This window comes from Trachemys scripta, chromosome 19, assembly GCF_013100865.1.
Source record: "Trachemys scripta elegans isolate TJP31775 chromosome 19, CAS_Tse_1.0, whole genome shotgun sequence".
Classification (NCBI taxonomy): domain Eukaryota; kingdom Metazoa; phylum Chordata; order Testudines; family Emydidae; genus Trachemys; species Trachemys scripta.
This window is the reverse complement of record NC_048316.1, coordinates 11,467,786-11,494,928: the sequence shown is the minus strand read 5'-3', so window position 1 is coordinate 11,494,928 and position 27,143 is coordinate 11,467,786. Positions and strand designations below refer to the sequence as shown.

Sequence of the window (27,143 nt, the reverse complement as noted above, 5' to 3'; positions counted from 1 at the left end):
AGTGGTTAAAACCCCCCAAGCTCTCGTAAATTTACTGTGGCTGTATCTGTCAACAGAGAGGAAGAAACTCAGCAAAGAGGCGGCTTGACTGTACGCCCAGCATTGCTCCAGCAGGGTCCCAGTCCTGTGCCAAGAGCTCTGCTGGTGTTCGGGGCAGTCGGTAAGCGTGGCTGAGCCTGCACTGCTGTTTGGTGGAAAGTCACCCTTGGAATTATCAAAGGGAAGAACTGGCAGCTCCAGTAACTTGGAGGGCTAGATCCTCAGTGGGCGCGAATTGGCCCGGCTTCTGTGAAGTCAGGGGAGCTGCACTGATTTACACCAGCTGAGGATCTGGCCCCAGATCTTTAAAAAGGGGGAGATAAGGAGGGAGCAGTACAGAGGCCAGACAGAAACCCATTTGTAAAGCCTTCTGGAAACTTCAGGGGGTCTTCTGTGGTCTCACGATTGTCTTCTGAGAGGGTTGAGAGGCTAGTGCTTCCCCAGAGCTCCCTCAAGGGGACTCTACATTCCTGGTGCTGTGGGGCAAGTGGAGCAGGTATGGCTCCGTGGTCAGCCTCTAGCACCATGCTCCCCTCCAAGCAGTGTCATGTTACTCACGAGCAGCTTCCACTGCCTGGTACCTCTCCCTGTGCCCGTAGACACACCGGCAGCTCCTGGCGGGGTCGTCCGGGTGGGCTTTATTCAGAGGTGGACCAAAGGATGACGCGGACAAGCCTTGCCCACTCACTTTTCAGTGTGGCCTGGTCATGTGTCGCATCAGGTGTTCTCTGATCCCTGTGTCTAGCGCGTTCGTCTGTGTGCTTTAAGCCTTGCTGATCTACTCCGTTGTCTGTGCTGTATGGGACGCCAGTACCCTAGGCAGCCCCTAACTGGGGCAGGCCTATAGCAGCATTTTTAGCTTCACCCCAACAGAAGGGGTTAACCCATCCACAGCTATGTAATCATAGAAGGAAAGACTATTGCCAATGGTCAGAGAGAGGATGCCCTTCACTTCCATGGCCCCTTTCAACAGGGGCCTGACGGGCTTTACAAACAGTCATTTAGCCTCGCAACCTGCGGGGAGGTGATTTATGGTCAGCGCCATGGCATGGGGCGGCCCAGGGAGGTGAAGTGACTTGCCCACAGTCACAGAGAGCACAGGTGTCCTGAGCCCTAGGCCGACTTCTTAATCACAAGACCATCCTGCCTGCTGTTGAGCTGAACCTCTTTCCAGCAGGTGGAGATGGGATGATCCCGTATCACAGATCCTGTGTTGGCTCTGGTCTCCGTGGCTCCCCTCTCGCCTAGCTGGGAAGCTCCATGAGGACTGGAAGCTTTCCCTGCTAGGAAGCCTAAGTCTGATCTGGAGGGCAACTGTACAGTGGCCACCAGGGGCGCTCATGTGTTGGACTCGGTGCCTGGCTGGCATTGGATGGAGTGGGTCACGCTCCTTAGCCTCACAGTATGTCCGCAGCGCTTCGATCCGAGCTGCCAGCTCTCTGGCTGAGCGGAGCTACTTGGTGGGGGCTCACCTTTTGGGCCCACTCAGTCCTGTTCTGTATCTGATCAGAGGAGAGGCGCTGATTTCCCATTCACCCCATGCCCTGTCCCTGCCTCCGGGACCAGGCCTCCTGCCTTGCTTCTACTCTGAGTGCCTGCTGAGCCAGGCCCATCAATCAGCTGGCTTCCCTGCTTGGCAGCGCAAAGCAGGCACTTCCGTTGCTGCAAGCCGGGCTCCCCACAGGGCAGCCCATTGCATTCTCCCTGCCCAGCACTGCTCGCGGGACCCAGTGACAATAAATCACAATCCTACAGGCCCTTTATTCCTTTTCCTGCTAAATGTTGATAAAGGGCCGGTCACCATCACTGTGGCATCGAGGTAGCAGGGATCCCAAAGCACTCTGGACTATAGACTTCACTTCTGCCACCTCTGAAATGCAGCCACTTCTGAGATGTGACTTGGCAGCTGTTTAACAGTTGCCCTGCACAGCTGTTCATGACAGGGAATGAAGAAGGGATAAAATATCCAGTTGCGGCGCTTTAGGGTTACCTGAGTTGGAGTCTGGCCAGGACACTGGGGCTCATCCCCCATCTGCTCCTATCTGAAGTGCCCTAGGATCTTGAACGAGCTGTCAGGACCGTGGAGTGACACGGGTGCAGCTGGGCTAAGTGGCCGCTCCCTTTAGTGGGTGGCGTTGTAGGTTTGACGTCACCTTTTATTTTTCCCCGGGGTTCTCGTGGGCACGTAGTACGGTGCCTAGAAAGGGTGCTGGCGCCGCTGCAGCCTGGCGGACGAAAGGCCCCTGTCCTCACGCTCATCGGAACGTGCTAATGTTTCCATTTAAAAAATACCCTTTAAAAAATAAAACAAAAAGAAAAAAAAAAAACTCAGAGGAAATTGACTTCCCAAAAATTACACTAAACTAACACTCGGGGCCTGGCACGACTCCATTGCAGCCAGGAAGCTTGTAATTAACCAGCTCACTGCCATGGCTCTGGGAGGGGCTGGAATCTCAGAGCAGGAGTGGAGCGTCAGGACTTGGGTGTCTTTGAATGAGCGTCCCCAGGCTGGACTGGGTATCTGTGGCAGAGTTGCAGTGGGCATTTTCATGCAGCATTGGGCACCTGCAGTCCTGCTGAGTGGGGCATTCCTTCCCAGATGTGTCTGGCACTCTGTGCATCGTGGGCAGGGTCCTTGTGCTTAGATCTGACAAGTGATACCGCGCTTGTCCAGGGGACCCTTTGTCAGGGAGTGACAGGCTGTGTGCTCTCCTGGAGACAAGGAGCCCAGAGTTAGGTCTTGGCTATGTGCAAACCTGCACTCAGCTGCTTTGCTTTTTTTTTTTTTTTGGAGATGTGAGTTCAAATCCTTACACAAGAGAGGGTGAAGTTGGTCTCTTCCTAGTTCCCCTTGTGCACGCTACTGTTTGGCACGATTCAATGTGATTGACAGCTTCTGCTCAGACTAGGCCCTGGAATAGCAGGAGTGCTGCAGGTCACAACTGGGGTGCAGTGGTGGGGCTCTTTGGAGACAGAGTTCTGTGCAGTAGGGTTAGTGGAGGAGGCTGCAGGTCCGGTGTGAGCTGTACTGGATGGAGGATGCTTGCTGGCATTATGCTTGGCTCAGCCCAGTGCTTTCAGCACCGTATGTGCGTGACGACTGGTTTCACTCATCAGTTTTTGTCAAAGAAAATAAACAGGCTCCTGTACCTGCTGCTGCGTCACACAGAGAGCAAGACAGAGGTCTGGCCCCAGTGCTGAAACTGCCAGCATCGGTGGGTCGGGAGCCAGGCACCAAACGTTGCTTTAACCCAGCACTTGGGTGGGAATTTTCACAACTTTGGGTCATCACAAAGAGGGGACTCTGTGTCCCAGCTGTGAGCATCTCTGGTTTCAGGGGTGGCGGGGTTGGTATGTGCTAAGGCTGAAAATATTTACAGGTTTGGAAGTTGAAACGCAAACAGGAAAAGCCCTTTTAAAAAATGAGTGTAGTGGATATTCAAAACAGGGATTGCCATGGAAACGCCACAATATTTGCTTAAATTGACACAAAGGTTGCTGGTTGCAAGGTTCTGACTTCTTTGGCTCCATTTTCTTTGGCCCGGCACCTATCACGAATTGATCTCAACAACCCCCCTTTTGTTTTGCTGATTTTATTTTTATCTGATGGAAATAAAAAAAAAAAAAACCCCTAGCCTAGAAATCCCACCTCCCAGATCAGCCTGATGCTCCAATCAAATATTGTGGCAGGAACTTTCTTTTGTTTCAGTTTGTTTTGGTAAAGAACGTAAACATTTGTTCAAATTTTGTATTCCCTCTAAAGAAGAATATGGATTGTGATTGGCTTATGTGGTTATGGTCCTGGCATGTGAGGGGAGGAGGGCAAGAAATGTAGCAGAGGTGGAGTAATAGATCCAAGAGAAGTTAGAGTTGAGAAAAGGGTGGCCTAGTGTTGAAGACCGTGGTCTGGGACTTGAGAGATCTGTTGTCTGTTCCAGGCTCTGCCACAGAGTCACTCTATGACCTTGGGCAGGTCGTTTAATCTCTGTGTGTCTCGGTTCCCCCCCCGTGAACTGCAAATAATGATACAGTAGAACTTCAGAGTTACGAACACTAGTTATGAACTGACTGGTCAAGCACACACCTCATTTGGAACCAGAAGTACACAATCTGGCAGCAGCAGAGAACAAAAAAGAAAAAAAGGAAATACAGTGCTGTGTTAACATAACTACTTAAAAAAAAAAGGGGGGGGGAGTTTAAAAAAAGATTTGACAAGGTAAGGAAACTGTTTCTGTGCTTTCATTTAAATTAAGCTGGTTAAAAGGAGCATTTTTCTTCTGCATAGTAAAGTTTTAAAGTTGTAGTAAGTCAATGTTCATCAGTAAACTTTTGAAAGAACAGCCATGATATTTTGTTCAGAGTTATGAACAACCTCCATTCCCAAGGCATTTGCAACTCTGAGGTTCTACTGTACTTTCTTTTCTGGCTAGATTGCAGGCTCTGCGGGGTTGGGGGCTCTCTGTCACTGTGTGGATGTATAGCACCTTGTACAGTAGAGCCATGCTTCTGCAATACAAGTCATAGTGAATGACTTGTATGTTTCGGGGGGTGGAACTGCTGTGTTACGGGGGCAGCAAACACTGCTGAGGAGGTTACAGGGGAAGCCCTTTTCAGCATGTGGCATGGTAGTAGGGCCTGTATCTTTGTAGGGAGGAGGGATAGCTCAGTGGTTTGAGCATTGGCCTGCTAAACCCAGGGTTTTAGTTCAATCCTTGAGGGGACCACTTAGAGATCTGGGGCAAAATCAGTACTTGGTCCTGCTAGTGAAGGCAGGGGGCTGGACTCGATGACCTTTCGGGGTCCCTTCCAGTTCTATGACATAGGTATATCTCCATATATATTATTACCCAGCTCTTCCCTAGAGTGCGATGGTCTGATGGTCTCATGGCTGCATGAGATCTGTGGCTCAGCACCCAACTGGTGATCATGTAAGGGTCTGTAACTTGGCCTCTGATTGGCTGTCTCACAAGATGGCTGTGCCGTGCCAAGACGGGCCAGGTCTGTTACATCTCCCCCAGCTGGCTTGTTGTGGCTGAGCGAGTGCTGAGTTCTGCGGGTCGCCACTGGTACCCAGTCAGGGCACTGATTGGGCGTGTGTTATGCAGCGGCTGGATAAATAATAAACCGTTCATTTCCCTTCCTCAGGGCAAAGAGACTTCACCAAGTGAAGGGAACTCATCAGACTCACGCTGTGTCCATCAAGGACCTCCGGGGGAAAAAAGCTCCTGATTCCCATCCCGGCTGTGTAGGTTGGAATGGACTTCGAGCCCAGTGACTTGTGGATGCAAGGTACTGGCTTCTTCTGTAATCTATTCCTCTTGGTTTGAGCTACGACCAGAATCTGGGTGGGCTCTGGGTGACTTTTGAGTCCCTGCGGGCTTTGCTAGGGCCCCTGGGGTGCATTTTTGGTGTGGAGAGACTGTATTTAAGTTGAGGAGCTGGAGTGGTGGAGTCTGTTTGTGGGTCATGGATTCACCATGGCAGGGGTTTGCTTTGGGGTGGTTTACAGGCAGGACTGCAGCATCCCCAGCGCTGAGGGTACAATGTGTCCCTGATGATGCAGCCCATTTGTGCACAAGATGGAGGGTTTGATGGCACTTCAGACAGGGATGGGTCATTTTGAACTGCTCCTGTGTTAGCTACCAGGGCTGTGGCTGATAGGGTGGGGTATCTCCTGGGTAATGGGTTCCAGACGATGGATTCCCTCAGTGGGGGATAGAAGAGGGCAGGTCATGATGTTTGATTCCATGGTTCTTACACCTGGTTTAAATCAACGGCTGCTGATTTTCACCTGTCAGACTCTGAAGTCTTTCTCCTGAGTGTCCAGCATTGGCTCTTGGCTGGGGGATCTGCCTGGCAGAGCTGGAAGCAGTTCCTCTGCCTGAACAGCCAGGACATGAGGCAGCCTTGGATGTAACTGGAGACCCCAGCTTGGGAAGGTCTGTGCTGGGAAGCTCCAGGGTCTGTAACGCCAATGCAAACGCTGGAGGTCATGTTGGCTGTGAGGGTGGGACTCTGCCTGTTTAAAAACCACTTTAACCTCTTCATTGCTGGCGCCAGATTCAGCTGTTCTGCTGTGGGCAAACACAGTAGTGTTTTATGTGGTGTTGGTGGTCCATTGGCCTGGCAGTCCGCCAGAGGGCCCATGGGATAGCACCGGAGGTACCTTGGGCTGTGCCAAGTGGTGCAAACAGTAGTGTCCTTCAAACATTTCCCTAAAACAGGACTGGTGCAGCATGACCCAGGAGAGGACATATGCAGTATCTGCCACTGGCAGTGGGATAATACTAGTCTCTCTGATGGCCAGGGGGTTAGGGGCATGGAAGGGGCTGCCATATCGGGTTAGCTGCTGACTGGAGGAGGTGTGGGTAGTGGCTACTCTGTGAGGATGATTTTGCCAGAGCTTACCTTCCTGAGTTGTTGCCACCCTAATGGCAGCCTTGAGAGGCGAGAATAGCGAAAAACATCTGAATGATGCTCATTTTTAGAGGGGCTCAGTGGATGTATGCATCCTCACAACACTCTGGAGACCCCAGGTCACGTTCCCTGTAGGCCCCCAATGAAATACTGCTCTGCCGGTATCCAGGGCCACTGAGAGTCAGAGGAGGCCATAGGACAGAAAAGTCGGGGAGGGGAGGGTGCAGCAGAAGAGCCCAGAGGGCAGCACCGGACTGGCACAGCATGAGGAGGAGTGGTCTTGAGATTGAGACACTAGCCTGGACCTTGGGAGATCAGCATTCAAGCCCGAGTTCTGGTGCAGATTTCCTGTGCAACGTGGGGGTGGGGGGAGGGGAGGAAGAGTTATTTATGTTCTCCATGCCTCTGTTTCACTGGCGTTACTATTTTTAAATAGCAATAGCAATGTCTCCCTGCCTCCCAGGGGTTCTGAATGTCAGGTGCTCAGCTGCTCCGGTGATGAGCACCTGAGCTAGACCTGTAAGGACAAGGATGCTGCGGGTCAGGAGGCTGATGGCATCGGTGTTCTCTTCTTGCATCGGTGCCTCCCCACTGTTCTGGCGCTAAAACTTGTCCAGTGTGTGGCGTGTCTGATTTTGAGTGGCTTAGCTAGAGGGAGCTCCAGGCTTTATCCTTGGGGAGAAGGCTCCGAGCATTCCGACATCTGTGCACCCAGTTGGAGCCATGGCAACCCGTTGAGTTCAAGGGGCAACAGGTCTTGCCGCTCAAGGCCCCGGCCTGTTGGCAAGATTTCCAGGCTTTGCTGCTGTCAGGGCCAAAGGAGTAGAGATGTGGAGTGGGGCATTGGGATAAGGGAGTCTTGTGGACTTCCCAAATCAGGTGCAAATACTGGGACTTGGTTGTGACAGCTGAATCTCCAGCCACTCATCCCGGCGTCTGGCTCCACAAATGCACAAGCTCCGTGAGCCCCCAGCCATGTGTGTTCCCCCACCCGGGTGAGAGCTGAGTGCAGGCTACTCAGTTGTCTCTGCTCTGTAACTGGTGAACGGGCACATCCAGTCCGAGGGGAGAGGGCAATCGGAAATGATCACATGGGACAATGGGGAATAATTATCCAGGATTAGGCTCTATATTAACAGGCACAGCTTGTTCTGCAGGAGCTGCAGGTAGACTTAAGGGGCATGGCGAATTGGAAGGCCCTGGCATATAATGACAACTACAGGGCATCACAGTCTGGCAGAGGACTGTATGGTGCCTCTGAGGATCATATTTTAGGATAGGTGGAGAAGAGTGAAGATGATACACATGTGAGCACCTGGTAGTGTGAACACACGTGGGCTCCATCCGGATGTAGACCATCCCAGGGATGGCACAGACCCAGAGCAGGAAGGGAAGGGGCTAGAAACTGTATAAAAAACCGGGTGTGTGTAGGAGAGAGAGACCTTCCGCTTCTCCCAAAATCCAGACCCAGTGGCACAGGACAGGTCATCTGAGGAAACAGCTTCCAAGGCTCCAGGTCAAATTCTGCAGCTGGAGGTGAGCACTGACTCCGAGAGGAGGCTGGTGTAGCAGGAGAGTCCTTTGGCCCTTGGTCAGGATTCTCTCAGATCAGCAGCCTCTTCTGAGCTTTGTCTTCTCCTGCTGGACACTTTGCACAGCACTGATTGCCCTTTGGGTCTGTTTTCCAAGGGCTGGATTCAAAGCTCAATGAAGACAATACAAGTCTTTCCATTGACTCTGGTTTCCTTTGGATCGGGCCCCAAGGGCATCCACCCTGGCTTTGCCAACCCATAGCAGTTTTCTGTTGTTCCCCCAGAATTATTAGAGTCTCTAGAGTGAAGGGGGCTGCTTGTTAGCCTTTCAGAAACGTGGGCTTGTGATCCCTCTCGCCCTGGACTGGAAACCCCATTGTTCCAAGCTTCAGCCCCAGAGCACGTTTTATTCATCCCATTTTCAAAGTAAGCGCAGTTTATTTTGGACTACGGATGCTGCTTGTTGTCTCCCTGGCACTTATCCCTCAGCCCCTGGCTCTAGCTGGTCTGTTTCACTTTCTGTTTATGCTCAGTTTCAGGCTGTCAAGCCCTAGAGCACATGAGGGGGTTCTGCCCACAGGACTGCAGTTTAGGTTTCCAGTAATGGGGAGGAATGTTCAAATAAAGACATAAAACACTAATGGAAACACCAACAACCCCCTTGCTGCCCCAAGTGACATCTAAATTTGGGGCTCAAGCCAAGTTGACAGCTTCCCTTTCCTGGGGCAATGGGGGCCACTGAACACCCTCCTCCCAATGAAATCTAATGGGAGCTCTGCCCATGATAGGGTCAGACCCTGACCCACCACAATGGACCTTTTACAGCTCCTCACAGGACCCGCCCCAGATTCTGAGCTGGCTGGGAATGTACAGCTGTCTGGCAAAATCATTGTGGAAATTTACCAGCCCAGGTATGTAATCGACTCGCCTGCCTTTGCCAGCCGGGACACTGAATGATGGTTGATTTGCCCATTAGAAATATGTATATGCCTTACCTGCCTGGGATCAGTGAAATTTTCCCAGTCTGGACAGTGCCTTCAGGTAAACGCTATAACATGTCAATTGACTCAAGTATACAGTATCTATTAATAACATGCTATAACCTCCCTATTGGGGCTATCCGGTATCTGCTGTAATGTACTGACCTGTGTTATAATAACCAGGACCCACCAGTGACAAGCTATGACATACAGTCTTTACTGGTAACATGCTATAACGTACCCAGCTAGAAGCGACTCTGGCTGCCAGTTGTGCCCATCTAAAGTGATGCTATGCTGCCAGTTTGGGCATGCAATCCCTTTTGTCCTGCTTGCTGCGTTTCCTTGGGGTCCATCAGTCTGGCCTCCTGCCCTGGTTAGGGACTTCAGACCCCCTGACTAATTTTTGTAACTTCCAGGTTGTTTCCCCTGGGTTTGCTGTGTGCTGCTGCCATTACCCAGAGCGTGGGTTGTGCATGAAATGCAGAACCTGCAGAAAGCTGCACCGGTTCTCTGCTGCAGAGATGTTGGTGTGTGTGTGATGGTGGGGCACAGGGGGACAGGTCAGGCTGGGGGCCATAGAGCCCTCACAAAGCTAGTTGGGTTGTATCTTAGATGCCCCCCCCAAATAGTTTGTCTGGGGATAGTGCCTCACCCCCAGAATGAAGTGGTGTGATCCCAGCCTACCAGCCCTGTTGATCACACTAGGTACCAGACTAATCAGATTCACCATGCCCTTTAAAGCAAGCTCTGATTGGACCAAAGATTTAGCCTGGCTCCTGGGCGGGCTATTCTGGACAGTTCTGAGCCCTGGCCCCCTTCTGAACAAAGCAGGCCAAGTTGTGTTTGGGTGGGTGCTCTGACACCTAGCCCTACGGCCTGGCCCGGCTGGACCCAACAGCACTTGGACAGAGCCTTTCCGGTATGGCAAAGCGGTGGAAAGAGAGGATGTTAAAAGCCTGTCTGGGATAAGAGCAGGGTTGTCACATCCATCTGCTCAGGCCCTGACGAGCAGCAGATCCATATTGTTAACATATTGTCTGCCATATGGACTGGCTCAGCTCTCCAGGAACGCTTGGGAGACCTGACCTCTAGTGTGACAAGATGCGAGCATGAAGGACGGGTTGACAACAGCCCTTGGGTCTCAGAGTGTGAAACCATGTTTCAGCCACTTCCGCTGCCTTTCGCTGTGCTCGCATGCGCTCGTTCTCGGAGGGTTTTTTCCTCCCTCCCCTGCTTTCCGCATCCCTGGTCTGCACTAGATCAATGACCTTCACTCATAACCAGACTGGACAGTTCTAACTCCCTCCCCCAGGCCTTCGATCAGATGTTTGGTTGGCGGCTGTGGAAGGCTGAATGGGGGGAAGTCAAAGGAGGGGAAAGAAGATCATGCATTCAGCAGGCCTGATAGCTAGTCCTGCCATATCTGGTCTCGGAGCAGGGCTGGGGGTCCTGGGCACCCCCTATTCCCAATGACACTGAGAGATGTAGGTGCTTGGTGTCACTTTGAGGATCTGGCCCTTATTGGTGACCTAAGCAGATCGGAGGGGCTCAGAGGTATTCAGAGGCGGGGCCTGATCCCAGGGTGAGGATAGGGGACATTCACCTCTCAAGTGGCACAGAGCGATTATGGAGCAAAACCCATGGTAAGCACAGGCCAACTCCCTTCAAACCTCCCTGCTGTTCCAGCCAGCCCATTGGCATCACGCATGCGGCCAGCTGGGTCACTGGACTATCTCCTGCCTGATGGGGAGTCCACTGCCTCGTGGGAAAAGGTTTTACTGGATGGCCAGCCCAGGACTTTGCAGGCAGTAAATAGGGTGGGCTGTAGGAGCTGCTCCTCCATCCCTGAGTGCAGAGAGATGTTAGGTGGGAGCAGGTCTGCTAGAACCCAGTGGGGGAATCAACATGCATCTGCACACGCAGACCCTCGCAGGGTCTCAGAGCCCGGGCTCCAGCCCGAGCCCGACTGTCTACTCTGCTGTTTTTAGCCCTGCAGACCAAGCCCGACGAGCCCGAGTCAGTCGACCCAGGCTCTGAGTCTCCGTCCTGCAGGTTTTTTATTGTAGTGTAGACACACCCATTGAGACCAGAGTCCACAATAAAACCCAGTCATCTTGACTCCTCATCCTTCACCTTAACCACTCTAGCCTGCACTCAGAGAGCTGGCATGAAATCCTGACCCCAGTGAAGTCAATAGCAAAACTCCCATTGACTTCAGTGGGGCTAGGATTTCACCCCTGGTACCTTTAGGGAAAGCTCTACCCCGTTCAGGAACTTTATCTCCAACTGCAGAATCTTTCCTTCCCACATACATGTAACCCTCTGAACATTAATCGTGTGTTCTGTGCATTGAGGGATTGCAAAATAAACAACAGTGATGAGTGTTAGTTTATTTACTTAAGCTTTAGTGATGTAACAAACCTCATTTTATGCTAATAATGAGTTGGGAGGAGAACTGAGATCTCCTGACTCTTTTAGCCACTAGACTGTGCTTCCTCTCTGATCTGAATAAATCCAAGGCAAGTGCTTTCTGCTGTAATAAACAGCCACGTGTGCTAACAGGTTGCTGCACCTTTATTGGAAGAATAACTAGAAGCAAAGCTTAATAAAAGCCTTGTAGTCTGCAGTACAGGGTCTCACTAACTTTAGGCTCACTTTCATCTCTGGTTTAGGGCAATCAGACAGATCCAAAGGCCATCAGCAGGGTATACTATACAGCAGGGTTATACTTCAGTTCATTTGCATAGCATGATCTGATTGGCTAGAAAATAGTCCAGAGCCACTGACCTTCTGGAGTTTGCCAGAAAAAAAGGGTTTGAAAGGCATTTGGACCAATCAGTGCTAAGTATGCAAATGACTTTCCAGACATAACACTGTAAAAAATGTGGTTCCAAGGAATCTATTGATAAAACCAAAAATTTTAAAAATGAGCAAATAAAGTAAAGTAAACGTGACCCCTTCTGATGCATTCCTCTGTGGGGTACATTCCAGCGCTAAGGCTCCATCCATAGGCATACAATCAGTCTGCAGGACGGCATTGGGAGTGGGGCTTATCTTACTAGTTGGGTTGAACATGCTAAAACTGTTTTGACATACTATCTTTGTCTACTAACTTTACATTTTAATTCTAGGGGGTTTGTTCTTTTTTTGGGGGTAGGGGTGGGGGCAGTAGTTCCACTGATTTACTAGTTAAAGTAACTTCAAGAATATGCCAAGTCATCAGACAGTGTAAATCAAATTTAAGCACTGGTGCTATGCCCGTTTGCACCAGCTAAGCTGAAAGTCTGACCCAACCTATTTGTTGTGATTCTTGTTGAATTGATTATTGCGTGTCCTATCGCTTTAAAGCCCAGAGACATGGGGAGAGGTCAGAAGTAAAGTGAGCAAACAGTATTGCTGACACCAAGAGTTCAAAAAACACAAGTTGGGCCCCTAAAATCGTGAGATTGGCTTAAAAATCAAGAGATATTAGACTTTTCCCTACAACCACGAGGGCTGGGACTGTACCTTTTTACAAAATGAAAACAAAAGGTCTCAGGTAATCGGCTGCCACTGGGGGACTTGGGAATAAGAATAACAGTAACCATTGTGAGGCTCCTGGGAGTTGGCAACTGAATGTCATGCCAGTGAGCTCGGCTGGCCTGGCGAACAGACTCCCCAGGGACGTGGTGGAAGCCTCTCTTCTTGGGACTAGTAAGAGCCCCAAAGTTGGGGAATGGTTTGGTCCAGGCTTATCTTTACCCGGGGCCATTTGGAACTGGATGGAATGGTGAAGAGCATAGACTGCGGGGGAGAACCCTCTCCTGACCAGGCATTGTAAGGGCCTTTGCCAGCTCCAATGTCTGTGATGAATTGGTAGCTGAGCATCCCAGGCCCCTGCAGTGGTTGATGGTAGAGCAGGGAGATGCTGTGTTTGGGTCCCAACAGGGTACAAATTTGGGGCGAAGGAACAGCTCTTCTGGCATCCTCTCCTGTATCAGTAATGACCTTCTTTGCCCCACCCCCATTGGATGTGGCTTGACCATAGCCTCGTTTATGCACATGACCATGTGTGCATTAGGAAGGGAAGGGGCCATTGCCTGGTGTCCTCTGAGGCCTGACTGTCCGCTCCTTTTTCCCCTGAACAGGAGACTCCCTGGCTGAACCCCCCACTCTCCCAGCCAAGGGGCCTTGCAGGGGATCCCTGCGGAGGGGCCTGTCAGTGTTGCTCCTAGGAGGCAACCAGTGAGTGATGAGAAGTGCTTCCTTCCCCTTGCATTGGGGCTGAGGGCGCTGACCCTACAGCACTCCTGCCCATGGGGAAGGGGCCTAGGTTCTCTTCCATGGAATTACTAGACCCAGGGATGGGTCTGAACAAGCACCCTAGTCCAAGCACCCTCAGACACGGGAAAGGTTCTGATCCAGGTCCGAACTTGGAACTGTTGAACCGCTACCTTTTGGCCATCATTCTGGAAACCCGGGCATTTGCAGAGCTGCCTCTCCCAACTCCTCCATGCTCCGCCCCGTGGAGGGATGAAAATGGCCCGGGGGTGAGGGGTTAGAGGGAGGGAAAGGGAGCAGATGGATATTGTCGAGCTTTCCTCCAGGAAGGTTTCTGAAGCCCCTTCCCACGTGGGGTGGCAGGATCCCTGCCACTGGGCCCCACTTACTGGTGCCAATTCCCAGCAGCAGCCCATGGGCACTGTGTCTAGGCTGGCCACACAGTGCACTACGCTATGGGTCAAACCCATCAACTTGTGGCTCCCCTGTTTTAACCTTCCCATGTCCTCCCCTGGCCCTTGCTGTTCGTTCCCTTGGGCCACTCTTTATGGGCTCACTGGAAACCAAACGAGATTTTTCTTTCCCTTGTTTGCCTCACTTCATTGCTCCCATCTGTTCCTCTAAGTCCCTCCGTTCTTTTCTTTGCTGGAGCCCTCTGGATTTGCTGCTCTCTACTGGCTCAGTGGGCTGCCCCTCTGGACAAGGGGTGTGGGAAGGGGGTCCGGTACATAGGCCTGAGTTGGAGGGGTGGAGAATGTGCCTCTTCAAATTAATCAGTGTTTTCTCCTCCACAAGCGCTTCTGGGGAACGGCAATTAGAGCAGCCTGTTTTTTTATTAAGTAATCGGTGGTAAGAGCTGGTAATAAAGTTTAGCGCTGTTGTTACTCGATATTTCAGCCTCACCGGGTTGAGTGAAAGCAATCCAACCTGGGAGAGCCAGTCCCCAGCAGCAGTTGTACAAAGGCTTTCTAACTGGTGCAATTTCCAACTTGTAGCACAACTAAGGCCCCCCTCAGCACGACTGCTGGCCCTGGGACACTACTGGCTGCGGGTGAGGGGTCAGTCTGTGTGGGAAAGGGGCACATGCTAAACAGGAGGAATGACTTTCTCTGACTTCAGATGCCCATTTTATAAATGGGGAAACTGGCACATTAAAGTGGGCAGTGACATGTTCATGGACAGTTGGGAACAGAACCCAGGTCTACTGTCTCACAGTGGTCTGCCCTAACCACTAGACTGTGTTGCCTCTTAATGGTGCACCTCACTTCTCATGTGTAAATCAAACTTTTGCTGGAGAGGAACAGCAAGGAGGATCAGTGGGGGAGAAGAGAGTAAGTGCCCCCAGTCCAGTGCCATTTGCCCCCAGACCACATGGGATTCTGAAGACTTTCAAACTGCTGGAAGAAATTAAAATGTTCAACTGTGAAGGGAGCAATGACACTTGCCATTTTCGTCTCTCCACCTCTCCAAGCAAATCACACTTTCACATGTCCATTGACATGCATGCTCACGCTCATTCGGCTGTGCACCCCTGCATCCTGCGCTGGGGAGGAAGGGGGGATGTGAGCAGCTGTGAAAGCTTCGCACCTCCCCCTTTGAGAAGGCAAGAGAGGAAAAGGGATGTTATCACTTTAAACAGCCACATGCCAAGCTTCTGCTGTCCTGTTTTATCTGAAGTCCGACCGCATGTTGTTCCAGGGCCGATCCGCTTTAGCTAATTAATAATCTGACAGGAGCCACCCAAGGGATTAGCTGCTGAGATGAGCTAGGCCAAACCCCCGGCAAATGAGCCCCGCGCTCCCTGGGGATGGGGAGGTGACTTGGGGGGGGGGCAGAGGACTGCACCGCTCGCAGCAGGGTGAGGAGGCCCTGATGGGGATTTATGGCATCTGGGAGGGTGAAAGGGATGCGAAGGGTTGCGATTTATGAGATGTAAACTAATAAATCAGTTAGGGGAGGGGGGAGCACCAAATTAAAAGATAACGTCTTAAAGGAGCAGCATTAATTTATTACGTGGCTCCTAATGGGGGCTGATGGCAGGCTGGGAGGATTCCCAGTTGCAGCCCAGTTACAGGTTCCTCCCTGCTGGGTCTGACTGATGGGGAGAGAGGAAGGAGGTAGCGGCAAAAGAAATGACACCTGCTCTGTCCCAAGTTTCATGCGTGCAAGCGAGCAAGGGCTCAGTTTTTATGAGCAGCAAATCTCCCCCTTCCCCTTCCCTCCCCCTTCCTCCTGGAGCAGGGGCAGAGAGGGGAGCCCAGGCCCCTCTCCCCCCTTTGGGTGCAGGTGATCACTGAAGTTGGGGGGTTGCAGGCAGCCACTAAAGCCCACATGGCATGCAAGGGGGTTGTGGATGCCGAATGGCTCAGTCTGCCTGAGCAGCACCCCCCCACAATAGGGTTCTAACCTTCCTTAGCTAATAGGCTCCTATTCCAGCAATGCTGCTGGTGACCTTCCAGCTCCTACGTATTTCCCCTCTGTGGCTGTTCCTTCCATGGATACCATGCCAGCTCCCGGCAGGGGAGATGCACAGCCACTAGAGGATTGACTGCTCACCGGACTGCCTAGTCAGTCCCTACTGCTGGGAGCATTGGACCTCACAGCTCCTCCTGCCCCTCCCATATTGCTAAGTGGGAGAAGGGTCCTGATATGGAAAATGTTGAGAGGCCCTGGTCTGGTGGTGTTCCTTGGCATGTGCTGTGCAGACAAAAGCTCTGGTCCCAGCTCTGAAGAGCTTCCAATCTCAGCTTCAGCATAGGGTGTGTGACAGCAAAGGGTTGTGGAGAAGGTTCGACCAATCAGGTCATGCAGCTGCACTGGTTCGTTACACCCACCTGTCATTGTACAGATCATACAGATCTCCAAGTGTGAAACCCACCTGCTTTTTGTGAGGCTTCCCCCTCTGCTGAATAACCCTGCTGGTCTGATCACTTGGCTGGGATCGGGGCACCTGACTGCTGATCCTGGCTCTGATACTGATTCTGTGGCATTGGGCAAGTCACTTCCGACTTGGTTTTCAGGGGGGCCGGGCACCCGCTAATGCCTGCTGACGTCAGTTGGGAGTTGTAGGTGCTTAGCACCTCTGCAGATGAGGCCCTCAAGCTCTCTGCTTTTCCTATCTGTATAACAAGGATAACAATGTGGGTCCATCTGGAGCAGGGGTGGGTGGGGATCAGGTAGTTAATGTCTGCAAAGCGCTATGAAAATGGAAAGCGGTAATGTTGCTTCTCCCATAAGCTCACCCCTTGAAGGATCTGAAAGTCATTCTGGCAGCTACTTGATTCTGAGCCCCCTGCAGCTTCATGCTGCTCCTGGGATTTACTGAGGGTTCAGAAGACCCATTTTGGTCATGTCTTTTATTGCAGCTGTTAGGAGAACAAGCCAGGCTGAGATGCAGCATGGCCTAATGGATGAGGCAATAGCCTGGGAATCGAGAGACCTGGGGTCTATTCCCAGCTCTGACCGCTGTGAGGGGAAAGTCACTTTGCTGCTTTCTGCCTCAGTTTCCCCTCCCTATCTTTTGTCTGGTCTGGTAAGCTCTTTGAGGCAGGGGCTCTCTCTCACTGTTGGCATGGTGGCCAGGTCTGTTGGCTCTGCTCTGATTCAAATAATAACACAGGGTGGCATTTTCCTAAGCCTTTCCAAGGGGACCCTAAGTCTCTTCCCCTCGTGATGGTGACAGACATAAGCTAGTGCAGGAGGGCACTGAACCTGGATCAGACAGTGAAAAGCCCTTCTCCGTGGGGGACCCAGGAGAAGGCTTGGAGTCCTTGCCAAAGGCCCAGCTCTCAGCATTGCTCCTGCAGGGCTGGCAGGCATCCCGTCCTGGTCTGAGTTAGGTGTCTGCTCGTGCTGCCCTAGCAGCTCTAGTGAGATCATCCTTTCCGTTGTAAGTGGCACCCCGTCTCCAAAGGCACCCGTGGCCCTAAGAAGTTCTAATAAACCCCACCTGTCTTACAGAAACCCAGTGGGGGTGTGAGCCCAGTTTGAGGCTCCCTTTGGCAGCCTGGGGAGTAAGTGACAGGTAGCTCAGTGGCTGTCCAGCACTGAAGGTGTCTTGGTGCCGGGGGGGAACCACCCTGCAGGGCTCATGCATGGAGTCTGAAGATTGCTCCTTCCATGGCACAGATGGAGGTGGAGCCGGCTTTGCTGACTTCTCCCAAGTGTGCACTTGCGTTGCTGGGGTCTGAGCACCCTCTGTGGCTGCGGCGGGGGGCTGAGTATCATGCCCAAGCTAAAGCCAGTGGGATCTCCTTGCTTCATGTCCCCCCTCTGACTGCTCATCCCACTGTGTTGAAGCAGCGTCTTGTGGTGGGAGCGTGTGGGGAGGCTCTTCCGGAGGCTGGGCTGGCAGTCGCGCCACCACCACCTCTTACACACACAGACGCGGTTTGGCCTCCCTTCTGCGAAGCTGCCAATTGCCCACACCGCCTCCTGACCAACATCATTAGTGCGGGTATTTATATTTCATTAACGACATTAAGCCAAAATGGTATTAAAAGCAACACCAGTGATAAATAGCTTATTAATAAACAGGGAGTCGGCTGCACCGCGCGCAAATTCAATCCCTTCCTTAAACGCCTCTCTTACAACTCAAGCCAGCTGTTTAACCCCTGCCATTCTGGAAGAGATTGAAAGACTGTTTGGGGGAGACAGGAGCAGGTGAGAGGGGACAAGTAAATCAAGCTTGGGACCAGTACAGTAGAGCACAGCTTGTCCCACACTAAGACAGCTGATTGGGAATGGGGGTCGGGGGTGGGTATCTTTTAAATATCAGTTCAATATCTCATAGCTCCTCTATCAGGATGGGCTGTAGACTCTGCAAACAGCAGCAGAACAGGGAGCACGAAAGCAAAAATCCAGTGAAATTGAAGACCAAGGCACACCTCTCTATTTGATTTTGCACTGCTCCTTCCCCGCTGCCCATGAGAACTCTCTGGCTCGCTGCACTGAGCTCTGAAAACAGACGGCCCTGTCCTCCCTTCTCCACACATGTTTATTCTGGGGATTAAGAATTTTAGAAATGTGGCTTTTCTGGTCAGGTTGTCAATCAGTTAATTATTATTTTTTGTTTTTGTTCCCCCCCCCCCCACTCCTTTATTCTGCTAAATGACTCCACTTCCCCTCAAATACAAAGGCTCCTTTATTGCTGTTCTGTTTCCTCCTTCCAGCAATATATTTATTTCCTTAGAAACTTGTATCACTTTGGCGTTTGGCTCCCCCAGCACCTCAAACCACATCTCCTAGCTTGGTCTCTTCCCTTCAAGCACAATACCTTTGTATACACTCATCCCCATGCCCAGAACACAAGCCTGCTCACGCGCACACCGCAGACACACATGGGAGTGCTCTGGCATGCTCACTCACACTGGCATCTCATGTGCTACACGACCCTTTATTGTCTCCTTTCCACCCCATGCTCACTTCCTGTCAGTCACACAGCACACAAGGGCATTCTCTCACTTGCTTGTACTCCATGCAGTCTCTCATCCAGCTTGCACACTTGTGCCACACTCCCCATGTGCCCAGTCTTGCACATGCACCACGTGTATGATCTTGCACACAACTCATTCTTTCTCATGTACTCCACAGACAACACATGCAGACACTCATGCATGCTGACGGGCTCCTGAGATGCATCATGCAGTCATAGTCTTGCACATGACACTACCTTGCACAGGACTTTCATATCCGGAACATGTACAGACTCCTTGCTTTTAACCACCTGTTGGCTTGTATCCTCCAAGGTTCCTGGTTTTAGAGGGATGAGCAGTCTCTGCCATGGACCTAGGCTCCCTCCCCGCCCGGACCTTTCCTGAAAGTGGCAGAGGATGGAGGGAGAGACAGTGGGACCCGGATTGTAACCAGTGCAGGATTTGGTGTCATCTTCTATATTCATATTCCGGCTCCAGACCACGGCAATTGCCTTGAACTTCCTAATCAGGGTTCAGCCAGGGTCTCTTCGGCATTCTCTCCCTTCCTTTCTAACCTGCAGACTCTGCAATTGGGGCTGGGGGAGAGGGGCTGCAAAGAGGCTGCAGTCTGGAAGGGAAAGAAAGCGAGAAGAGATGTGGCCCCAAGGGACTGCAGGGTGGTCTTTCCTGCATAACCATCTGGCTGTGGCTAGTACAAGATGGAAAGCTAATTAACTAGAAGAGGTGGCTTGCAGTGTGCGTTTGTGTGTTGTGGCTAGGGCACAGATTCGCGTATGTGTCGCGTTTATTGGTCAGCAGAGCCACGGATCGGGGGTGTGCGCACACCTGGGTGTACTGTTAGGGATCGGTTTCTGACTGCATATTCCAGCTTCCTAGAATACAGACTGTGACAGAGACAGGAACCGATGGGGAACAGGAGGGGATAGGGTGACTGTAAAAAAAAGTTTCAGAGTAGCAGCTGTGTTAGTCTGTATCCGCAAAAAGAACAGGAGTACTTGTGGCACCTTAGAGACTAACAAATTTATTAGAGCATAAGCTTTCGTGGACTACAGCCCACTTCTTCGGATGCATAGTATGCATCCGAAGAAGTGGGCTGTAGTCCACGAAAGCTTATGCTCTAATAAATTTGTTAGTCTCTAAGGTGCCACAAGTACTCCTGTTCTTTTTGCGGATACAGACTAACACAGCTGCTACTCTGAAACTTTTTTTTACAGTCACCCTATCCCCTCCTGTTCCCCATCGGTTCCTGTCTCTGTCACAGTCTGTATTCTAGGAAGCTGGAATATGCAGTCAGAAACCGATCCCTAACAGTACACCCAGGTGTGCGCACACCCCCGATCCGTGGCTCTGCTGACCAATAAACGCGACACATACGCGAATCTGTGCCCTAGCCACAACACACAAACGCACACTGCAAGCCANAAGAACAGGAGTACTTGTGGCACCTTAGAGACTAACAAATTTATTAGAGCATAAGCTTTCGTGGACTACAGCCCACGAAAGCTTATGCTCTAATAAATTTGTTAGTCTCTAAGGTGCCACAAGTACTCCTGTTCTTTTTGTAAAAGAAAAAGTTTCTTCCTTTTGCCTCTAGAGAGAGAAACTTTATACAGACACCTGGAGCCCAGCCAGAGTTGGAGATCTGAACACTTGAAGGGAGCATGGACCCCGGAGGCTGGGGACTCCCTGCTGGTAGATTTTTTTTTTTTTTTTTTTTTTTTTTTTTGGTATGTGATGGCAGTGAAACAAAATTGGTCCTGGGATCCAATCCTCTTTGAGTCATGAGTGAAGCTGGTTTGGCGGCTTCCTTCAATCCCCACCACCAATCCCCATAGTTTGACGAACTGATCTGAGAGGTCTAGGACTGAGATAGCAAGGTCAGGTTTGAGGGGCTTTGGCAGAGCGGGATGGGCAGCCAATGGCTGGAATAGCAGGGGGACTGAGGCTCCGGACTGAGGTGCATTGGCAGAACTGTGTAGAGGAAGAAGCTTGTACAGAACCTGTCTACACCATGCCTGGATTATCCCAGCAAGATCTTTCCTTCACTCTTATGAGCACTGAGACTCACAGATATTTCAAAGCAGGGGAGAGTGAAGGGGGAGAAAACAGGCATCAAGATAATCATGATTTCCCCAGAGCTGAGCAGGGAAATCGGAGGCTGGCATCCAGCAGCATCTCTTCTGTCTCGCTCTTGCCACAGCATCGAGGGTAAACAAAGAAACAGCGCAGCTTCCCCGAGCCAGTCCTGCAGTCCCTGCTCCTGCATGGAATGCAGAGGCAGAGAGAGTCTTCCTTCTGGGTCATGAGAGGACATGGACTTACACCCATATTGGCTGCCACGTCAGGTCATTGGAAGGAGCCATGTGATGAAGACTGAGGCCAATGAACGCGGCACGAAATTGTGAGAATGTTCTGGTTCTGTATGTCTGGAAGAGGTGACCCTACGCGGAGGGGACCCAGAAGCCTATGGGAGAGTCACCCAGCTCCATGTGAGAGTTCACCGGTGGAGAGAGGGATTGAGAGAAGCAGAAGTGCCTCTGAGCGTGTGATAGCTGCACCGCGGGAGACTTCTAAGGAAAGGCTTTGGAGACACACACCCTGAAGGAGTCCCTGGAAATAGCCCTGAGTGAATCCTCCAGATTCAGTCCTATCAAAGGGAGGCCACCCTCCCAACTCACCCTGAATGGAGGCCATCTTGAGAGAGGCCTGAATTGTTGCTTCTCTAGGGACGATGCCAAGTCTCCTAAAGGCAGAGGGTGGTAAAATATGGTTTCTTTACCCTTGCTCCCACTCCCTCAACTGAGCTATTTCCCTCACACATGTCGAAGGATCATGGGTTGCATATTGATCCCTGTTACCTTCAAGCTCTGAGGTGGTGATTTTTTTTCTAACTAAGTGAGGTCTTGCATCCCACCCTCAAGCTGCTTCCTCCCTTTCCCTGCTCAATGGCTTTTTACCAAAACCCTGAAGCACTGGGAGCTTTGGATGATGTCTTGATCCCACACTGCTGGATGTCCTCTCCCTCTGGAGGAGACCTAGACCCTGCTCTTGGGGAAAGCTTCTGCTCCCTGCCATGTTTCTGCTGAGGCTTGTTTCATGGGAAGTGTTCAGGCTTCTCTTATCCTGAAGAGCATCGCTTGGTCAGTCTGAAGTGAAATCCCTGAGGACGTTGTCTGGAGTCAGCTTCATGTCCAGGTCCCACTTCACACCCTGGCAGTGTAAAGAAGAGGAGTTCCCTCACTCCCATCCCAGCCATATTGCTCTGGAAGGCTGGGTTCTCCTGGGAGCTGTAGTGAGTTTTCTTTGTGACCCATGGGGGCTGATCCCAATCTCTATTGTCCAACCCCTCCCTTTCCCGCCACCCCCAGCTGCTTGTTCCATTGTGCTTTCATACATTCATAGATTCATAGATCGTCTAGTCTGACTTCCTGCAGAGCCCAGGCCATTGAACGTCCCCAAAACAATTCCTAGACCAGATCTTTTAGAAGAACATCCCCTCTTGATGGTGTTGAGACCATTTTGACCCTCTCTCTGTAACAGAGCTTTGTCCCTTGAAAGGAATTTTAATCAAGCTCGACTGAGGAGTGCTGAAAAACACAAGGAAGTAATTAGAAATGTGAATTTATAGCCTCCTGAAATATCTCCCCTCCCTCTCTCGCTGCAAAAAATGTGTGTTTACCCACATTCTCTCCACACACACACCCACCCCCCGCAAGCCTGCCTCCCAGCATAGCTCTCATTGCTCTGTCCCTTCTCCGTCACGGCCTTCCTTGTCCAAGCCTGGCTTGTCGTTGAGCTCTAGCCTCCAGGGCTTCCACAGGGAAAGGAGAAGGAACTGACCCAGTTCTGTGGGAAGCCAGCACGATCCTTGACCCACGTCTTCTTTGGGGACTTAATAAACCGACCTAGTGACAATCCCCAGTCAGCCCTTGCAGGTTTCCTGTCAGGCTGCTCCTAAGGCGGTCTTAACAAGTGTCTGTGAACCCCTTACTGCGCTGGCCTCCTGGGGAAGGCTAGGCTGGGGAAGGTGGTGCTGGGAGGGTGGATCCAGCTGGAAATTCAGCCACAAGTTGTTGAGCGGAACACAGCAATCCCTGGGCGCTGTTCTCTGGCCTGTGCTATCCCAGAGGTCAGACTAGATGATCCCAGTGGTTCCTTCTGGATTGAAAACCTGCGAATGTTGTAGAGAGAGCCCCTTGCAGAGGGTAGCTTGGCCAGGCCCAGGGAGGAGTCAGTCACCCAGACAGCAGCGCTGTATGTATTTGTCTCTGTGGTTTGTGTGTCTGGGCATGTGAGTGTTCTGCTCTGTGTGCGTGTGGGTTGTCTTTAAGACCTCTGTGGGAGGGGTGGGGAAAAGGAGGGGAGAATCCAAACCCAGCCCAGGTGCCCCTTTGCTTTCTTTTCCAAAGAGCTGGGCTTCCCAGAGGCTAGATGGGAACTCTGTGTGGGGAGGGGCTGGGATGGCATAGGAGGTTGGGCACACAGGGACCTTCCCCCTCCCCCTCCCCCTTCTAAAGCACCAGAACACATGGCTGGTGGGTGACCCAGGGGCTCTGGAAAGTGATTGCTGTGCAGACAGCTGCCAGCCTGGGTCAGGATTAGGGAGAGCTCTGGATTTGCTGATGGAATTTCGCAGAAGTGGGTAAATTAGACTCTTTGGCTGGCTGATCCTCAGGTGGATTAAAGGCAATTTAAAACCCCTCCTTTTCCCACTCCTTCTTTTTTGGGGAGGGGCCCAAGGGGTAGAATTCCTTTTCCTTGCCCCAGAGACAACTCCCAACAAAAATTAGGGTGAGATTCTTCCCTTTTGAGAGTTGCCTAGGGTGTGTGGGGGGATCCTGAACCCTGCTGGGTGGCTGGCTTGAATCTGGATTCCACTGGGGTTGTCGGTGACAGTCTGTACCCACCAGACGGCAAGTGCTCCCTCTTCCCAAATCCGATGCTCCCTCTTCCCAAATCCGATGCTTGCCACATAGGCAGTTAACGCCGGCCTCATTCTGGGCTGGTAACTGATGAGGGCGGCAGGGAGAAGGGGGGACGTAGCCTAGATCCTCCCCTGGGATCCACTCTTGTGCTCTCATTTTCCTATAACCGCTTTGGTTTTTGGCTAATTCAAGACTCCGTGATTTGCCGCCCGTGGGTTTTCTTATTTAGTTCCTCAGCAATTAACTCTTGCACTATATCAGGTTTTGGTGGAGCTGGGCGGGATCCTCAGCTCCAAACTTTCTGATCTTTTCCCTTTTAACTTGTCTTGCTCTCCTCTTCCCTACCCCCTCACTCCCCTTGTACCTACCCGTCCCCTCTACCTGCATCCCTGATGCCCCCTCTTCTTGTGTTCCCCTGCCCTCCCCCTCCCCTTGCTCTCACCCATCTCCTTAAGTCCTTCTCCGCTTGCCCTGACCTCTTTTTTTCCCCTTGCTCCACACCCGATCCTCCTGGAAAGGAAAGGCAGACCCAGAAGACCATTTACCCTCCTTCGGACCCTGTATGGTTTTCAGTGGGCCAGGGAGCCCAGGTGATCCCACGGTTAAAGAGGCCTCAAAAAGGCTTGGTCCAGTCCATTGTCTTGCCCTGATAGTGGGCCCCTGGAGTGGGGGGTAACGTGAGGGGCAGGGCTGTCTGTCCCAGGTGTGTTGCCCGGTGCACTTGGCATCTCTGTCCTTTCCCTGGCACATCGCCAGAGGGCTGTCCCCTCTCCTGCCCTGTTCACGGAGCATCGTGGAGTCTGCTCCTCCCCTCCTGGCCCATGTGAATTTAAAGTGTCCTGTAACCGCTGCCCAGGGCTGAGACGGCCTGCGTGTACTCTAAATTGGCAGCTCCTAGAGCAGGACTGTGGCTGGCTGGGATGCATTCCTGGGGTGACCCAGGCCACGCAGCTTCACACCCAGCCAGGGCTGCTGGAGCCATCTGTCCCCACTTGGGCCCGACCCCACACTGATCTGCTTCATGACTACATTGGCTTAGCTGAGAGGGCCGAACTGCACTGAGATCATCCCCCACCCCAGCCCCCGGCAGGTGAATGGTCAGAGTTCTTGTCACTCGCTTTGACTTGGAAACTCTCCTGGAGTCTCCCAGCGGAACAGCTGAGCTCCTGTCAGACACTCACAGGAGGTAACAAATGTTGGATGTATTTGTTGTTCGGAGGGTTGGTTGTTTTTTTTTCCTTTCCCCAAGAGCTGTTTCCTTTAAGGCCGTGCAGCAGTGCAGGCAGCTGTCCGTTTCAATAAGGAGTTCAACGCAGAAGCACCTCCCCATTCCCGAGCTCACTTCACCCTCCCGCCCCCAGCACCCCGTGCGATACTGTCACACGTGCATCCTTTGTGCGTGTGCACACGTGGCCACAGGGCACTGCGTGCAAATGCCCCTGGGAGCAGGCAGACAGACCGACGCTATACTCTCCCTCTCTCAAGCTCACTGGGCAGACGCGAGCAGCGTGCAATGCGCAGCCCCAGCCTGCACAGACATTTACTTGTGGGTGCAGACACAAACCCGCATGCTCACATCTGCACAAATTTGCTCTAATACACATATGCGTGCACACACACCTGCCCACACAAGTGCATGCACACATCACATACCCCCCCATGCTTTCCAGACAAACACATCCTTGCGCACACACTTCCCTGTGCATGGCCACTATGCACCATACACTCTCACACCATGTCTTCAGGCACCGCTCTTTGAAATGGAGAAATCTGTGCAAACTTTTTTTTTTTTTTTTTGGGGGGGGGGGGGGGGAAAAAACACAAAATTGATAGCTTCTTAAAAAAAAAAAAAAAAACCCCACACATGTGCACACAAACTTTCTGTCATCTGCAAAAAAATACCCAGCCCCAAAAGCTGGAAGTCTGAGATGGTTGGAGTGCAGGAGGGAGGAAAAAACCCTGGTTTCCAAGGACTGATTAGATGGCATGCCAAGTGTATTAAATTTTGCAGACATTTTAACAGCAATATGCTAGATAGTTGGGTGTCCCCTGAGGCTGCTGGATTTTTTATATCCTTCACAGAAGGTCAGAGCCCTCTTCTCCCCCCCCCCCCCCCCCCGCTGTCTCTCTCTCTCTCTCTCTCTCTCATCATCCCTCATTCCCTTTCTTTCTCTCTTTTCTGTGCACTCTCTGCTTCTCTTCTCTCGCTCAGTGCATGTAGGAAATAAAAGGCCAATTATTTGCGAGTTCCCCAGTGAGTGGAAAAACTCTCTCATTCCCTCGTGATCTTTTGGTGCAGGGATGGGCATGGTGTCCCTTTCTTTCTTTCCTTATTCCCTCCGCCCCCCCAAACTGCATTGCTCCCCCCTTTTATTTTTATAGCAAAAAAAAAAAAAGGGCAGGAAAAGAATCCATCTGGCATATGAATAATTTAAATGGCTCAACTCTGTTCCTGTTGCTGTTGTTTGCTCTCAGTTCTTCCTTCCCCCCCCATAATATCCCCCCCCCCCCAGGGTATAGGACTCAAAGATAAGGATGTGTTGATTCGTTGGAGGGGTGCGACACTGGAGCTAGGCAGTCACCATCCTTTAGCAGTTTGGCTGGGGTTAGGGGGTAGCTGGCCTCCCTGTAATCTCTGCTGCTCAAAGCTGCTGCTGAGTTGCTTGCTGCCCAGCTGGACCGAGGTGACATCCCTATGCACAGTCGGAGCCTTCCCTGGGTGCTCTCCCACTGTAGTGCTGCTGGCCTTTTCCTTGGGCTCAAGGCTTTCTTGGCAGGCGCCCATCTCAGGCGGTTCCCCCTGACCAGGGAAGGGAGAACACGTGTGCCTCATAAGTGGTGACAGGGTTTGTTCTCTAGCTTTTCACCTCCTCTTCTTGTTGGGTCAGAGGCCTAAGAGATTTCCCCGTTGTCTCCTCTGCCTCTCAGAGAGGGGTGCCTTCTGCGCTGCTGAAGGCTGGGCCGCATCCTTACCCGTTCCCCACAGCCTCCCTCCAGCTGCTCTCCTGTGCTGGTGCATTTCCTCAAGCGTTCCCACCAGCGTGCAGGAAAAGTCCAAAATCACCTGCCTCTCTGGAGCATTATTACGGGGCCCCCGCGCTGTCCGCCAGCCACTGAGGGGACTGACGGGGCACTGCAACTGTGGGGTTTGCTGGGACCTAGCTCCAGGGATACCCCGATGGATTTCTAGGGTGAGCAAACTCCAAAGGACCTAGGCAACAGACAGACATGGCATTGCCTTTTCCCTGCCAAGGCATGTCCTCTGCCGCTTGGGGATTCCATGGAGACATCAGTTCACCTGCACGTCATGACAGCAGAGCTCTGTCACGTAGCCCCCTTACAGCTTTTCCCTTCCCCTGGCTAAAGGAGGCAAGAGGAGTTGAAGGAAAACTATGTGAAACTTTTAGCAGGTGTCTAGCAAGTCTAAAAATAATAATTAGCGCCCCCTCCCCGCAGCCAGCCCGGGCCCTCAGGTCTGTCCAACCATTCGCAGTCTCAGCCCTGAAATGTAGAATCTGCTGCCTTTTCACTTTCAAAGTGCCTGCGCCAGCTGAA

General features: G+C 51.8%; 1 protein-coding gene across 3 annotated transcripts in view; it reads left to right on the top strand.

The window, feature by feature from the left end:
• Positions 1-27,143, top strand: part of CASZ1 (castor zinc finger 1) — a 263,137-nt gene that overhangs the window by 38,683 nt on the left and 197,311 nt on the right. For all 3 annotated transcript variants that reach the window (XM_034753250.1, XM_034753247.1, XM_034753248.1), the window contains exon 2: positions 5,185-5,328. The gene's annotated coding sequence lies outside the window, so the exon portion shown is untranslated. The remainder of the gene's footprint in view (positions 1-5,184; positions 5,329-27,143) is intronic.